The 17035-nt window shown below is 41.8% G+C and overlaps 2 protein-coding genes across 3 annotated transcripts in view; one reads left to right on the forward strand and one right to left on the reverse strand.

The window, feature by feature from the left end:
- Positions 1–10651, reverse strand: part of LOC311350711 (uncharacterized protein) — an 82711-nt gene extending 72060 nt beyond the window's left edge. The window contains exons 1-2 of the mRNA XM_084470778.1: positions 10507–10651; positions 8954–9046 (exon numbers count right to left, since the gene is read on the reverse strand). The gene's annotated coding sequence lies outside the window, so the exon portion shown is untranslated. The remainder of the gene's footprint in view (positions 1–8953; positions 9047–10506) is intronic.
- The window catches only part of LOC311350687 (NLR family CARD domain-containing protein 3-like), a gene marked incomplete at its 3' end in the record, with an annotated part of 90117 nt that overhangs the window by 49715 nt on the left and 23367 nt on the right, over positions 1–17035 (forward strand). The window lies entirely within an intron of this gene.

The following is a 17035-nucleotide window of genomic DNA, read 5'->3' on the forward strand; positions in this document are numbered from 1 at the left end:
TTGAAGACACGTTTTATGCGGAGATAACATTCATCAGACACATTTGAGTTATGATTCACATCACACAAGTTTACATAAGTTAAACTTTCAGTTGTTTCATCATTTATGAAACATTAAAGATGTATTATTTATGCATTCAATTAAATTAAATTATATTGTATTTGTATAGCCCTTATCAGGTCCAGTCTCTTATGCCCCCCGACCCTAGCCCCCCAGAGGGCAAGAAAAAACTCCCTTAATGAGCAAGGAAGAAATCCAGAGGAGGAACACAGAGTGGGGACCCCTCCTTCAGAGTGGGGGGAGGGAGGTGGGGGGGGGGGCCCTCCTTCAGAGTGGGAGTGTGGGGGGGAGGGGCCCCTCCTTCAGAGTGGGAGGGGGGGGGGGGCCCTCCTTCAGAGTGGGAGGGGGGGTCCCTCCTTCAGAGGGGGGGACCCCTCCTTCAGAGTGGGAGGTCCCTCCTTCCAGGGATGGTCAAGAGTGCAAGGGGGGCCATAATTGACAGACAGACAGACAGACAGACAGACAGTGGCAACCCGGCTTGTAGAGTGAACCCGCCTCGCTCTAATCAGGACACGATTAAGTGTGCAAATAGCCAAAAAGGCACATTTATTTCAAATGAAAAGTCTTTTACCAAAAAAAATCAAAACAGGGTGGAATTGATGGCCCCTTCAATCGGCAGGACCGGTCTCTCCGCCTGTGAGCCCCATGGCTGGGAGAGCCCTGAACAGGTGGAGAAGCAGGACTTAAATAGCCTGCTTCTCCACACATACTCAGGTGCTCTCCATTTGGCTGATTGCCAAGGCTGGGTTGCCACAATACATACATACACACACACACACACACACACACACACACACACATACCAGTGGCGGCTGGTGGTTTTTAAAGTGAGGGAGGAAGGACTGCGTGCTTGGTTGCCATTGGCCTGCTTGCACTGTTAGTGGCGTATGGCATAAGTATGTGAGACTCAAGTTGTTTCAGGGTGTTTTGGTGAACTACAAAATAGCAGGGACAATTATGTGTATAAAAATTATACAAATCCACCAGTGGCAGCATTGTACTTTGAAAGCTGGTGGGCAGCATGTCTTGGACTACAAGGGCAGAAGGAAAGGATGCAAAGCCAATTAGTCATATCAGGCCTACTCTTGATTTGTAAAACTAAATTAAAAAATCTGGGCCTATCATTGGGCCTATTTTTGCCCTCAATGACTGATGTAATTACTGGTTGTAATTTGGCTAGGGTTAGGGTTGGTTTATTTTCAGCTACAATTGTTTTAAGAATTTAAGAAGATCTATATAATTTCTGAAGAGTTCCTGTCTGTTTTTGTTTTGTTTAAAGGTTGAATGGTTGCCATCTGTCAGAGAGATGCTGTGAAGCTCTGGCCTCAGTTCTCAGATCCAACTCCTCTAGTCTGAGAGAGCTGGACCTGAGTAACAATGATCTGCAGGATTCAGAAGTGGAGCTGCTCTCTGCTGGACTGGGGAGTCCACAATGTACACTGGAAACTCTCAGGTCAGTTTACTTAATGTGCATAATAAAGTTTTACATCAGCAGACATTCAGATGATTCTTAAATAGTGTAGTAGTTGTCACAAGCATAGACGTCATCATTGTATTCATGCCACTTAACATACTTGGAAATTCACTTGAGAAAATAAATTCTGCTCTTGTTTTTCTGAATTAACATTATCTCAGAATTCTGAGATAAGATTTCATGGTAAAAATAAATTCTGTTCTGTTTTTGTGATTAAACGAGATGCCTCCAAATCCCAAGAGAAGCTCTCCCCTCTATGGAGTACGGTAGCTGCTACTCATCAGCCTTAAGGAGCCAGTTAACCCAAAACCACTGCTTCTTTGTTTTAAAGGTCATATGTCTCATATGATCGTCAACATAGTAGTGTATGCCATTTTTTCACTGTTACTGAAATAAGTCCCAACGCTTTGTCTGTGCGGTGTGTGTGGAGCTCTGTCTGGGCGGTGTGTGTGCGTGTAGACGTGTGGATCTCTGTCTGTGCGGTGTGTGTGGAGCTCTGTCTGGGCGGTGTGTGTGGAGCTCTGTCTGGGCGGTGTGTGTGCGTGTAGACGTGTGGATCTCTGTCTGGGCCGTGTGTGTGTGGAGCTCTGTCTGGGCGGTGTGTGTGCGTGTAGACGTGTGGATCTCTGTCTGGGCGGTGTGTGTGTGGAGCTCTGTCTGGGCGGTGTGTGTGGAGCTCTGTCTGGGCGGTGTGTGTGTGTGGATCTCTGTCTGGGCAGCGGTGGACTGCGGTGTCCGCGAGACAGTTGGTATTTTCGTAACCATGGGGATAAATCTTTCCTAAAACTCTCAGCCCAAACACATTTTTTTAATTACATCGTGTTGGAATTCCATCTGAAACAGTGGGCTCACTGGCTCTTTAAGGGGTGAGAGCTTCTCTTGGGATTTTGTTAATTAAGAAGTGAATGCATTAATGCATCAAGTGAATGCATTACGCTTCCATAAATATGATATCTACTAATGACTGTAACTAGAAAGTGTTAGTTTATAGTTAGTAAAGTAGAATAACACAGACTCTGCTTAAAAGGTTTCTTTGAAGACACACTTTATTGTTAGATAACATTTATCTGAAACATTTTAACTTTGGATTTACATTACAAAAGTTTGAACAAGTTAAACTTCCATTATTTAATAATTTATAAAACAATACATTATGTTTGATTTAAATCTCTTCATTTTGTGCAAAGCCTGACTGGCTGTCATCTGTCAGAGAGATGCTGTAAAGCTCTGGCCTCAGTTCTCAGCTCCAACTCCTCTAGTCTGAGAGAGCTGGACCTGAGTACCAATGATCTGCAGGATTCAGGAGTGAAGCTGCTCTCTGCTGGACTGGGGAGTCCACACTGTACACTGGAAACTCTAAGGTCAGTTTCACTCAATGTGCATAATCAAGTTTTACTATCAGCAGACATTCAGCTGATTCTTAAATAGTATAGTAGTTAACACAAATCTAGACATAATCATGGTATTCATGCCACTTAACATACTTAAATCTTTAGTCTTAAACTGTACATTACATATGCTATCTATTAATGACTGTAACAAGAAAGTGATAGTTTAGTTAGTAAAGTAGAATAACAGACTCTGCTTAAAAGGTTTCTTCGAAGACACATTTTATGCAGAGATAACATTTATCAGACTCATTTTGACTTTGGATTTACATTCCAAAAGTTTAAAGGTCCCATTGCATGAAATTTTGACTTTATGAGGTTTTCTAACATTAATATTAGTTCCCATAGCCTGCCTATGGTCCCCCAGTAGCTAAAAATTGCGTTAGGTGTAAAACAAGCAGTAGGTATCTTGCTCCGCCTTTGAAAAAATGAATGCTCAAACGCGTGGATTTGGGATCTGGCCCCATATGTCGTCATATGGGGCCAGGTTACCTCCCCTTTCTCTGCTTGGCCCACCCAGAGAATTTGGCCCGCCAATGAGACAATGAGCTAGGACCGTGCGAGTGCCACATGTGTGTGTGAATACACACACTGTAACGCAAGTGTTCTTTGGATAACCGTTCTGCTGTTGGTGTTATGGCGCATAACACGCAACACAATAACGCAAGCTTGCATAAAGCTCCCATTTGGTGAAAAGACTAGACTGTGTCGGGTTCTCTGAGGTCTCTGGTGTTTCCACAATGAGATTCGTAGTGCGGGTTATCTCGGCCATGTTTGAGTAGGAATTGGGAACCCAGCATGGAGGAGAAAAGGATTGTTGCCCAGGATTGTCCGCCGGAGCCCCGCTGCCCGCTGAATGCTGCCCGTTGCCCGGGTTTGTCTCCCGCTGGAGTCCCGCTGCTGCAATAGCGGGCAGCGGGGCTCCGGCGGGAGACAACCCCGGGCAACAATCCCTTTCTCCTCCATTTCGCGGTTCAGTCTGTACTTAATATCGACGTGGAAGTGGAAGAACCAGAGGCGTCTGAGAACCCGACGCAGTCGTTTGAGATTCATAATATCATCCGGAGGCGCAAACAGCTTTTGACCATGATAATATATATAATATAATATATATATATATATATATAAATATAATATGATATTATTTAGATATAGAGCTGCAGGACTCCCACCGGAGCACCCGGAGTGTTCAGTGTTCCACTGTAAACACTAGCGCATGGTACCGTGGCTACAAGCTGCTCAGGTCCACACCCCCACCCTCTACCTTAACCCGCCTCTAAAAACGGCGCGTTTGTGGAGAGCTCATTTTGGGACTGGCTCGTAGTGGCTGTAACTCTTGCACCAAGGCTGAATTTCTTGAACGTCTTAAAGTACTGTATTAGGGGCCCACTAACACCTATATTAAAGCATCCATAAAATAGCATGCCATGGGACCTTTAAACAAGTTAAACTTCTATTATTTAATAATTTTATTAAAAAATATATATATGTTTGATTTAAATCTGTTACCTTTTTTTCACTTTATTTGTGTGAAGCCTGAATGGCTGTCATCTGTCAGAGAGATGCTGTGAAGCTTTGGCCTCAGTTCTCAGCTCCAACTCCTCTAGTCTGAGAGAGCTGGACCTGAGTACCAATGATCTGCAGGATTCAGGAGTGAAGCTGCTCTCTGCTGGACTGGGGAGTCCACACTGTACACTGGAAACTCTCAGGTCAGTTTACTTACTATGTGCATAATGAAGTTTTACTATCAGCAGACATTCAGCTGATTCTTAGATAGTGGAGTAATTGTCACAAACCTAGACATTATCATTGTATGCATTCTGTTGTGGATTTTGGTCCAGGAAAGGCCGTCGAGACAGGATCGCTTTTAACTCACTTTATTTGGTTAAGGTTATATTAAGGTCTATTGTCTATCGTCTATGAAACAAAAGGAGAGGGATAGTACATAACACGCGCGGAGCGTCTCAAAGCTTAGCATTCAGGATACGCCGCCGAGAGATTCTGACCTAAAATGGCGGAGTCCGAGTTAAATAAGAAGGTAGAGGTGGGCGTGTTCTGTGGCTTTAAAAGCCCGCCCCCTTTCATCTAAGTATGATGACGTATGATGCCTGGTTGTGCAGCAGTCTTAAGGCTTATGTTATGTTTACTCAGTATTGTGGCTATGGGAGAATATTATGGCTGAAATATGTTACAATTCCCTCCTTGGTCATCTCAGATGACCATTCTACAAGCCATAATTACTACTGACCATACAAAGTAGGAAAAGTAAAAAGCAAAAAAAAAATATGCATATATACCCATGGGTTGGTTACCATGGAACAATCATCAACATCAACATAAATCAACACCACACATTACAATCAATATGTCATACGGTCATAAAGGCATAATCATAAAGACATAAGTATTCATCAATGGAAATTTTGTCAAAACACTTCTAGGCATAAAACAACATAAAATTCATATACTTTCAACATATGTTGAAGATCAACACTACAAAAAATTGAGCAGCATAGGTAAACAGTTAAACCTTTTTAAAATTCACTTCTGTTTTTCATAACACAAAATTTATACCCTTTCAGTATGCATTGAAAATTTACCGAATATAACAAAAATAAAAAAAATTCAATAAGTATTGAAAATCTACTGAACATAACAAAAAGTAACAGTTTTTTCAGCATGTATGGAAAATCTACTGAACATAAAAAGTAACACAATTTTTTCAGCATGTATGGAAAATCTACTGAACATAAAAAATAACACCATTTTTTCAGCATGTATGGAAAATCTACTGAACATAAAAGTAACACATTTTTTTCAGCATGTATGGAAAATCTACTGAACATAAAAGTAACACAATTTTTTCAGTATGTATAGAAAATCTACTGAACATAAAAGTAACACAATTTTTTCAGTATGTATAGAAAATCTACTGAACATAAAAGTAACACAATTTTAAATTATCTTCAAGTATGCATAGGTTTGAATGGCTCAGTGAGCTTTATGTATGTAGAGTTTTGGACATTTTACATTTAAATCTAAACAAAATTTTGTAATAGTAAACATGACTCTCATAAGTTTGTTCAATGTTTCATCATTCAAATAAACCAGGTATATTGCTTCTCTTAGATACATGCACTGAACTTCTGGGGACCGGGGACTATCCTATATAATTTAACCTGATCACATCGGGTCCTTCGGGTTGCTGCTCACTCATTGTCTCCGGGGTAGGTTTGATTCCTACATAAGCCTGTAAGACATCTGGCAGTCTTGGAGCACTCACTGCTGTGGTGATCAACCGATTCAGTAGTCCTCGTATGCAAGGAATGCAACAACAACAAATAACAACTAACACGGTTATTGCTACTATTCCCATCATGAAGACTGAGTGAATTGGACCCATCCATTTACCAAGCATGTTCTCCATCCACCCGGTGATAGGGTTAGTGATGCCCGAGTTCTCTGCCCACTCTAATCTGAGGGCCTGTAGGCCTGCCAGCGCTCTGGACACTGACCCATCTGGAGCTACGTTATTGGGGATATAAGTACAACATGCTGTTCCTATCATCTGGCACACCCCTCCTTGCTCAGCCGTCCACATGTCCAATGCTAACTGGTTTTGATAGGCCATACGAGAGGTAGCATCTAATTGTTCTGATATTCCCCTAATCGCCTCGGTGGTAAAGTTGACAAACCGCTCACCAAACAAAAACAGATTCAAATCCTGCTATTACTTGATTGCGAGCTTTATGTTCGTCGGGGACGCCTCGGGGCACACCTATGGAGTCTATGTAAATATTTTTATCTAAACTTCCTGAGACCGGTTTCAGTGTTTGTTTCTGGCGAATAAAATTTGGGAAGTCTCTATCCTTCCATATCTTGAGATTCATCACGTGTTCGCTATCTGGTAAAATATAGATAGGCATTACAAGTTGAATTACAGCGCATGTCTTTGAGAAATTTATGGGGAGAACCCACTTTCTTACCTATGCCATTACCTTGGATGCAATGGTAGCCAGGAGTAAGATTAACTTCGAAGCTGGGGGGTATAGCCCTAATTAGGGTCTCAGGATACATAATATCTAATAAGCCTTTTACATTAGTCATACACCCAGTGATGTGGCCGTCTACAAACAGTTCTAGTAAGCATGCAAACCCTTCTTTTGAGTTAAACGGGGTAATCCTAGCGGGAGCTGTGGTTAGAGTGGGTCGTCCTTCAGCGCAGATTATACAGTCGGTCTTTCCCTGAGCTTGTGCCGTGTAATTCAACCATTTTAACCATATATTTACATTATGTCCCCCTGTTTCTACTTCCCATTTATCTGCTTGCACAGGGATAGTATCCCTCCTTGTACCCAGGAGGTGTGAACCATGATGTCTGCTTTCATACCTTGAAGGCACTGGGGCCGCGGTAGTATAATGTAGGCTCAGTTGTTATACACAGATATTTCTCAGCCTTGTAGAATGAGTCTTCACTTTGTCTGCAGTCCTTTAAATGACAAATCAAGTTAAAATATTGTTGCTATTCCATAACAAGTATGTCAACGTGGTTACTTCCGTTATTGTTGCATCTTTGTGCATTGGGGTCCGGACGGATCCCATGCATCTGGAGGTGGTATCAGCCATCGTCTTGTGTGTGTGTGTGTGTGTGTGTGTGTGTGTGTGTGTGTGTGTGTGTGTGTGTGTGTGTGTGTGTGTGTGACAATGACTGTGTGAGGCTGGTGACTGTGTGAGAGGGAGCCTGTATGTGAGAGAGAGACTGTGTGAGGCTGGTGACTGTGTGTGAGACTGTGTGTGTGAGAGAGAGAGCCTGTATGTGAGAGAGAGGGAGCCTGTATGTGAGAGAGAGAGAGCCTGTATGTGAGAGAGAGGGAGCCTGTATGTGAGAGAGAGAGCCTGTATGTGAGAGAGAGACTGTGTGTGAGAGAGAGAGCCTGTGTGAGGCTGGTGACTGTGTGTGAGACTGTATGAGAAAGAGAGAGAGAGACTGTGTGTGTGTGTGTGTGTGTGTGTGTGTGAGGCTGGTGACTGTGTGAGAGGGAGCCTGTATGTGAGAAAGAGAGAGAGAGCCTGTATGTGAGAGAGAGAGACTGTGTGTGAGACTGTATGAGAAAGAGAGAGAGAGACTGTGTGTGTGTGAGGCTGGTGACTGTGTGTGAGACTGTATGAGAAAGAGAGAGAGACTGTGTGTGTGTGTGTGTGTGTGTGTGTGTGTGTGTGAGGCTGGTGACTGTGTGAGAGGGAGCCTGTATGTGAGAAAGAGAGAGTGCCTGTATGTGAGAGAGAGAGACTGTGTGTGAGACTGTATGAGAAAGAGAGAGAGACTGTGTGTGTGTGTGTGAGGCTGGTGACTGTGTGAGAGGGAGTCTGTATGTGTGAGAGAGAGAGAGAGAGAGAGAGAGAGAGAGAGAGAGAGAGAGAGAGAGAGAGAGAGAGAGAGAGAGAGAGAGAGCGCGCTTGTGCATTGGGCAGAGGTGGTATCAGCCATCGTCTGTGTGTGGCGCCCGTGCCTCTATGCCTCTTGGGGTCGTTCTTCTACACCTCTGCGTCTAACCTTCCAGAAGGGAAGGCTCCACGGTTACAGTGTCAACCCCTCAGCAACAGGCGGAACGGGTCGCCATGGCTGATTCTCTTCCGTTGTATTCTCCGGGTCTATCGGGTCCATGTGGTGCTTCCTTCCACCTGGATGGCTGTTGCCGTTGCTCTGATGACTTTGTATGGTCTTTCTGTCCTGGGTTTGTTCTTGAAAACCCTTAGGTAGATCTGGTCACCCGGCTCCACTCCCCTTGGTGGGTTCTCGTCTGGCTTTGAGGTTCTGCTTTTCTCTTGTTGGAATACAAACTCATGTACAGCAGTTAGTCGTCAAACATATTGTTCTTAATTCTATATAATTGCTTTAACGGAAGTCCCTTATGGGATCCTTGAAATGAAGTTGAAGGCATGGATCAACCAGTAAATATTTCATGCGAGGTTAGATGAGTCATTCTGTTAGTTTGCATGTGAGAACTCATTAGTGTTAGTGGTATTGTTCTTGTTGTGGATTTTGGTCCAGGAAAGGCCGCCGAGACAGGATCGCTTTTAACTCACTTTATTTGGTTAAGGTTATTGGTCTATTGTCTATCGTCTATGAAACAAAAGGAGAGGAATGGTAAATAACACGCGCGGAGCGTCTCAGAGCTTAGCATCCAGGATACGCTGCTGAGAGATTCTGAATCTAAACTGGCGGAGTCCGAGTTAAATAAGAAGGTAAAAGGTGGGCGTGTTCTGTGGCTTTAAAAGCCCGCCCCCTTTCATCTATGGTTTTCCCACTTCCTCTGTGTGTCCGTTGCTGCCCCTAGTGTAAATGTTTCGTAACTTTGTCAAATGTGTTCAGTGCTGCCCTCAGGCGATTAGGAGGGGAAATTACCTCTAAACTATGCTTGGTGCTACTGGATATGGCTATGTGAGAGTATTACAGTAAAAATGTATCGCTAGGGAATATTACAATTAAAAAATGTCACAATTCCCTCCTTGGTCATCTCAGATGACCATTCTACAAACCACTAATATTACCAACAGCATATATAAAAAACAAGAGTAAAAAGCAAAAGAGAAAATATGTACATATCCATGGGTTGGTTACCATGGAACAATCATGAACATAAACAACACTACACAATACAATCAGTATGTCATATGGTCATAAAGGCATAATCATAAAGGCACATATGTATTCATCAATGGAAACTTTGTCAAAACACTTCTAGGCATAAAACAAAATTAAATTCACATACTTTCAACATTACAAAAAATTGAGCAGCATAGGTAAATGGTTAAACCCTTTTTTTTAAATTCACTTGTTTGTCATAACACAGAATTTATACCCTTTCAGTATGCATTGAAAATTTACCGAATATAACAAAAACAAAACAAAACAAACAAAAAAAAAAAAATTTCAGTAAGTATTGAAAATCTACTGAACATAACAAAAAGTAACACAATTTTTTCAGCATGTATGGAAAATCTACTGAACATAACAAAAAGTAACACAATTTTTTCAGCATGTATGAAAATCTACTGAACATAAAAAGTAACACAATTTTTTCAGCATGTATGAAAATCTACTGAACATAAAAAGTAACACAATTTTAAATTTTCCTTCGAGTATGCATAGGTTTGAATGGCTCAGTGAGCTTTATGTATGTAGAGTTTTGGACATTTTACATTTAAATCTAAACAACATTTTGTAATAGTAAACATGACTCTCATGGGTTTGTTCAATGTTTCCTCATTCAAGTAAACCAGGTATATTGCTTCTCTTAGATACATGCACATAACTTCTGGGGACCGGGGACTATTCTATGTAATTTAATCTGATCACATCGGGCCCTTCGGGTTGCTGTTCACTCATTGTCTCCGGAGTAGGTTCGATTCCTACATAAGCCTGTAAGACATCTGGCAGTCTTGGAGCACTCACTGCTGTGGTGATCAACCGATTCAGTAGTCCTTGTATGCAAGGAATGCAACAACAACAAATAACAACTAACACGGTTATTGCTACTATTCCCATCATGAAGACTGAGTGAATTGGACCCATCCATTTACCAAGTATGTTCTCCATCCACCCGGTGATAGGGTTAGTGATGCCCGAGTTCTCCGCCCACTCTAATCTGAGGGCCTGTAGGCCTGCCAGCGCTCTGGACACTGACCCATCTGGAGCTGCGTTATTGGGGATATAAGTACAACATGCTGTTCCTATCTGGTACACCCCTCCTTGCTCAGCCGTCCACATGTCCAATGCTAACTGGTTTTGATAGGCCATACGAGAGGTAGCATCTAATTGTTCTGATATTCCCCTAATCACCTCGGTGGTATGGTTGACAAACCGCTGTTGGTTATAATATATATAGTTTATCCAATCAACAATTTTATTAATGGTGGCCCACCAAACAAAAACAGATTCAAATCCTGCTATTACTTGATTGCGAGCTTTATGTTCTTCGGGGACGCCTCGGGGCACACCTATGGAGTCTATGTAAATATTTTTATCTAAACTTTCTGAGACCGGTTTCAGTGTTAGTTTCTGGCGAATAAAATTTGGGAAGTCTCTATTCTTCCATATCTTGAGATTCATCACATGTTTGCTATCTGGTAAAATATAGATAGGCATAGGCAAGTTGAATTACAGTGCATGTCCTTGAGAAATTTATGGGGAGAACCCTCTGATGATTTGTCCTCCGCAGAACCACCATATGTCACTATGAGCATGAGTCATATTAGATAACAGATCTATCACTCTAGTGGTGTTACATACTTCAGGAGGAAGGGACCCCACTTTCTTACCTATGCCATTACCTTGGATGCAATGGTAGCCAGGAGTAAGATTAACTTCGAAGCTGGGGGGTATAGCCCTAATTAGGGTCTCAGGATACATAATATCTAATAAGCCTTTTACATTAGTCATACACCCAGTGATGTGGCCGTCTACAAACAGTTCTAGTAAGCATGCAAACCCTTCTTTTGAGTTAAACGGGGTAATCCTAGTTGGAGCTGTGGTTAGAGTGGGTCGTCCTTCAGCGCAGATCATACAGTCGGTCTTTCCCTGAGCTTGTGCCGTGTAATTCAACCATTTTAACCGTATATTTACATTATGTCCCCCTGTTTCTACTTCCCATTTATCTGCTTGCACAGGGATAGTATCCCTCCTTGTACCCAGGATGTGTGAACCATGACGTCTGCTTTCATACCTTGAAGGCAGTGGGGCTGCGGTAGTATATTGTAGGCTCAGTTGATATACACAGATATTTCTCAGCCTTGTAGAATGAGTCTTCACTTTGTCTGCAGTCCTTTAAATGGCAAATCAAGTTAAAATATTGTTGCTATTCCGTAACAAGTATGTCAACGTGGTTACTTCCGTTATTGTTGCATCTTTGTGCATTGGGGTCCGGACGGATCCCATGCATCTGGAGGTGGTATCAGCCATCGTCTTTTGTGTGTGTGACAATGACTGTGTGAGGCTGGTGACTGTGTGAGAGGGAGCCTGTATGTGAGAGAGAGAGACTGTGTGAGGCTGGTGACTGTGTGTGAGACTGTGTGTGTGAGAGAGGGAGCCTGTATGTGAGAGAGAGGGAGCCTGTGTGTGAGAGAGAGGGAGCCTGTGTGAGAGAGAAGGAGCCTGTATGTGAGAGAGAGGGAGCCTGTGTGAGAGAGAGAGAGAGACTGTGTGAGAGAGAGAGAGACTGTGTGTGAGTCTGGTGTGTGTGTGTGAGAGAGAGAGACTGTGTGTGAGTCTGGTGTGTGTGTGTGAGAGAGAGAGACTGTGTGTGAGTCTGGTGTGTGTGTGTGTGAGAGAGAGAGACTGTGTGTGAGTCTGGTGTGTGAGTGGTGTGTGTGTGTGTGTGTGAGAGAGAGAGACTGTGTGTGAGTCTGGTGTGTGTGTGTGAGAGAGAGAGACTGTGTGTGAGTCTGGTGTGTGTGTGTGAGAGAGAGAGACTGTGTGTGAGTCTGGTGACTGAGAGAGAGAGAGAGAGAGAGAGAGACTGTGTGTGAGTCTGGTGACTGTGAGAGAGAGACTGTGTGTGAGTCTGGTGTGTGTGTGTGAGAGAGAGAGACTGTGTGTGAGTCTGGTGACTGTGAGAGAGAGACTGTGTGTGAGTCTGGTGACTGTGTGTGAGGGGGGGGGGGGAGAGACTGTGTGTGAGAGAGAGAGAGAGAGAGAGAGAGAGAGAGAGAGAGAGAGAGAGACTGTGCATTGGGCGGAGGTGGTATCAGCCATCGTCTGTGTGTGGCGCCCGTGCCTCTATGCCTCTTGGGGTCGTTCTTCTACACCTCTGCGTCTAACCTTCCAGAAGGGAAGGCTCCACGGTTACAGTGTCAACCCCTCAGCAACAGGCGGAACGGGTCGCCACGGCTGATTCTCTTCCGTTGTATTCTCTGGGTCTATCGGGTCCATGTGGTGCTTCCTTCCACCTGGATGGCTGTTGGCGTTGCTCTGATGACTTTGTATGGTCTTTCTCTCCTGGGTTTGTTCTTGAAAACCCTTAGGTAGATCTGGTCACCCGGCTCCACTCCCCTTGGTGGGTTCTCGTCTGGCTTTGAGGTTCTGCTTTTCTCTTGTTGGAATACAAACTCATGTACAGCAGTTAGTCGTCAAACATATTGTTCTTAATTCTATATAATTGCTTTAACGGAAGTCCCTTATGGGATCCTTGAAATGAAGTTGAAGGCATGGATCAACCAGTAAATATTTCATGCGAGGTTAGATGAGTCATTCTATTAGCTTGCATGTGAGAACTCATTAGTGTTAGTGGTATTGTTCTACACAATTCAATTGAGTCAAAAGTTTGATTAGTCTCACTACTTCCCTCCTTGCTCATGGTTAACTCCATGAGCATTAAATGATAATTGAAATTGAGAACATAGCATGTAGGATCACTTCCTAACAGATAGCAGCTAATCGACCATGATTCTAGATTTTAATTGATTAAATTGACAAGTAATTCTACTTGTACAGTTTTAGATTTACTTTTTATTATATGTATTTCAGTCTCATAATTGTCATACCCATTTTTATTCAATTATCCTTTCCAGTGTGATTTTTCCTATTACCCTTTTTTTTTATTTTTTTATTTTTTATTTTATAATATTTTTATATATATATTTTTTAAATGTGATATCAATGATATCTGTGATATGTTGAACTGTGCATTAACTCCGCCGTCCCCGAGTCCTTTTGGGGCGGGTCCTTCTGCTCAGATTGGTGAGAGAGGATTTTCCCTGAACTCTAAGAGTCCCCAGCGCTGGTTGACCCCTGGACTTCTGTGGACGAGCGGTGTGTGTGCTATGGACAACTTTATATGCTAATTGTTCACGTTATGGAGTCTAGATAATAACCCCTAAATTCTGCGATTACCATGGGACGTATTGATCATGGTGTCCCTTTACTAGAAAAGAGTTTACACCTGAAACACCATTTGGTGCTTTTCTCACCTTCTGTGATCTTCTAAAGTTTTTCTCCTCTGATTTACTACCTCTGGGCTGGGCCCTTTGTTTCTCTGCGTGTCTCTTTTTTCCGACTAAACATTTTTGGCCGCACCTGGGGTCATAAATCGATAACCCCCAGAAGTACCCTTGTCCCACTTCTTAGTGGGAGACAAAATCTTAAAAACAATCTTAAAAATCTTAAAAACAACAATCTTAAAAACAAAAACACATGGACAATCGTACACCACAAAAAATAATGTTCATCATAACTAAACACATATTTACAAGTTCGAACCATATAAGTCGAACTGACCGATTTCAGGTTTTCAACACATGGACAATCGTACACCACAAAAAATAATGTTCATCATAACTAAACACATATTTACAAGTTCGAACCATATAAGTCGAACTGACCGATTTCAGGTTTTCAATAATCTTTTCTGGTTATTCCAGAGTCCTACACGTCTCAATTCAACACCGTCATGGCGGATTTTAACCCTCTTAGGGGAACCACTTGCCGAATAGAAAAAAAAAGAAAGGGGACTCAAATTTCCCACAAAAAATAGAAACAGTTGCAAACTAATATGTACATTACAAAAAATAACACAATCCAAAAATAAACACCAATGGGTTAGTAGCTGATTTTGAAAACGTTTACTCTGACGATAATCTGTAGATAATATTTAACGGTGTCTCTGTCTCTTCCTATCTCTTAGAAGAGACAGGGACATGGGTAAAAATGCTGGTTTAATAACTAAGTATCACTGTTAGTGTGCATGATGGATCTTAGGTGTACAGAGCAAATATTTACACAGACAATCAGGGAGAACGAAAAGTGTTCTTCTGGGCAGTAGGGGGGGCGATTATTAGCATGGACGTTTATTAGGTGCCAAGCACAAAGTGCGAGGAACCTATTGTAATTGTTAGTTTTATTATTATTATTCCGCCCCGTTTGCATTACACAGTCTAAACCGCTCGCACGCTTTTTATGAAATTTACTAGACCTGTAGAGGTTGACCCAAGATTAACAGAGAGCAAATATTACACTGATTGGCCCAAAGGTGGCGTTATACTAACTGCCCAAAAATGCAAACTTTGCACAAGCATATTTCGTAGCCGGTTTGACCTACACTCATGAAACTTTGTTCACACGTGCATATCCTCAGGCTGGACAAATATGCCTCAGGAACCTATGACTTGCGGTTTCTAGATTTGCCGCATGAGTCTGTACAATAAAGTTTAAAGCACCCATGAGTCATTGACTTCTAAAAGAGGCGTGGTTTAAAACACAAAAATAGTTAAATGCTCATATCAACATCAAGTTGGACTCCTATGATCTTGACTCCAATGCAAAAGTCAAATTCTGAACAAGATAAAGTCAACATATTTACAAATACGGCGTGGCATCGAAATGGGTGTGGCCTGTCACAAAAAACACCACAGCTCATAGACACAATGTTTGCTTTGAGTGGGACCAACTTCGTGGCTGTTGGGCCCAAAGTTCCAGCTAAGTGAAATGAAAGTGATTGGCAAAACAACATGGCTGCTAGAGGCTCAAAATCCTCAAAAATTGTCAAAATTTAACGTCAAAAGTCAGGGTTAACTTAACCCAATCACCATCAAACCTGGGATAGTCAAAGGTACATGGGTCAAGATGAAACTGTCCAAATTGTATCTAAATCAGTCTAAAGTTGGCGCTATTGCAACAGTCCAAAAATGCAAAAAATGGTTTGATGGTTTATTTGTCGGCTCAGGCTTGGCACCGTAAAATGCTGTTTGCAGCTTTATTTCACCTTATTGTTTGACCATGAAAAAAAATCACAATATTAAGATTTGCATCTTTAATAGTAGATGAATATTTTGCTTTGACCGTTATTCATAATCACAATTAATGCTCTATTATTCTATTCAATTCTCTTTTTTTTTTTTTTTTAACTTAACTATTTAAATCTGATCTTTATTTATGCTACATATTGTTTGTATTTAATAATGTGTATCCTTTGCTACACTTCTACCTTCTGCATACCACATCAAACGTGCATATGACTTATTCTAATAAAGTAAAACCTGGTTTCATCTTTACGTTCTTATAGTTACATGAGTATCAAACCTGTTCATTATTATTTCCAAAACAGTTTCCTAGTTATTCAAGTCCCTTATCTGTCTATACCACTACAAAAATATTATTATATTTATCTAGTTTTCCGTTGGTCAACATCTAATCGATACAATATTCGCAACCTCTGGTCGGTTTGTTTGTCTGTGAACAAACATCACACTGATCACATCATCTTACTGAACAACCCCCGAGCAATCCTCTCAGGCCCTCTGGGTTCCAGCCAACTTCTTATCACAACTTTAATAACATAGATCATTTAAAAAAAATGTCCAGTTCAAACACATAGATACATCGAAAATCAATAAATCCACCATAAATCAATTCTACGGCTTCCACATATAACGAAGGTATCTTTGACAGTAGGGATGCAGTACCACCTTCCGAAAATCACCATAAATTTCTTCACGGTTTTCATAAAACAAAGGTTTCTTTACTAGCCTGGACGAGTGACTACCTTTTCATCCTCCATAAATTTCTTCATGGTTCAATAATAACGGAGGTCTCCACTACATGTGGATAAATGCAAGTAGACCTACTCTGTCGTATGTACATAATGGGGTAAATCCACAAAAAACACAAATCAATCAATCCATCGTAAATCAATTCTACGGCTTTCACATATAACGAAGGTCTCCAATGCATGAATACCTCTTACATCCTATGTACATAATGTGGTAAAAAGAAATATAATTATTTAGTAGTAAAAACTTTTATTATTATTTTTTTTATTAATTACAGTATGGTGTTGTCAACAAGGGGTGTGTAATGTGTGTGTGTAAGTGTGTGTGTGTGACAGAGTGTTTGTGTCAATGAGTGTGTGTGACAGTTTGTGAGGGTGTGTGTGTGAGACAGAGTGTTTCTGTTAGTGTGTTTAAGCCTGTACGTATATGTGTGAGATAGTATGTGTGTGTGAGAGACAGTATATGATACAGTTACTGAGAGGGTGAGGGTGTTGGGGGAGGGATCGAGAGAGAGAGAGAGAGAGAGACAGAGAGAGAGAGAGAGAGAGAGAGAGAGAGAGAGAGAGAG

The sequence above is a fragment of the Micromesistius poutassou genome, assembly GCF_964030765.1.
Source record: "Micromesistius poutassou genome assembly, chromosome: 7".
In the NCBI taxonomy this organism is placed as follows: Eukaryota; Metazoa; Chordata; class Actinopteri; order Gadiformes; family Gadidae; genus Micromesistius; species Micromesistius poutassou.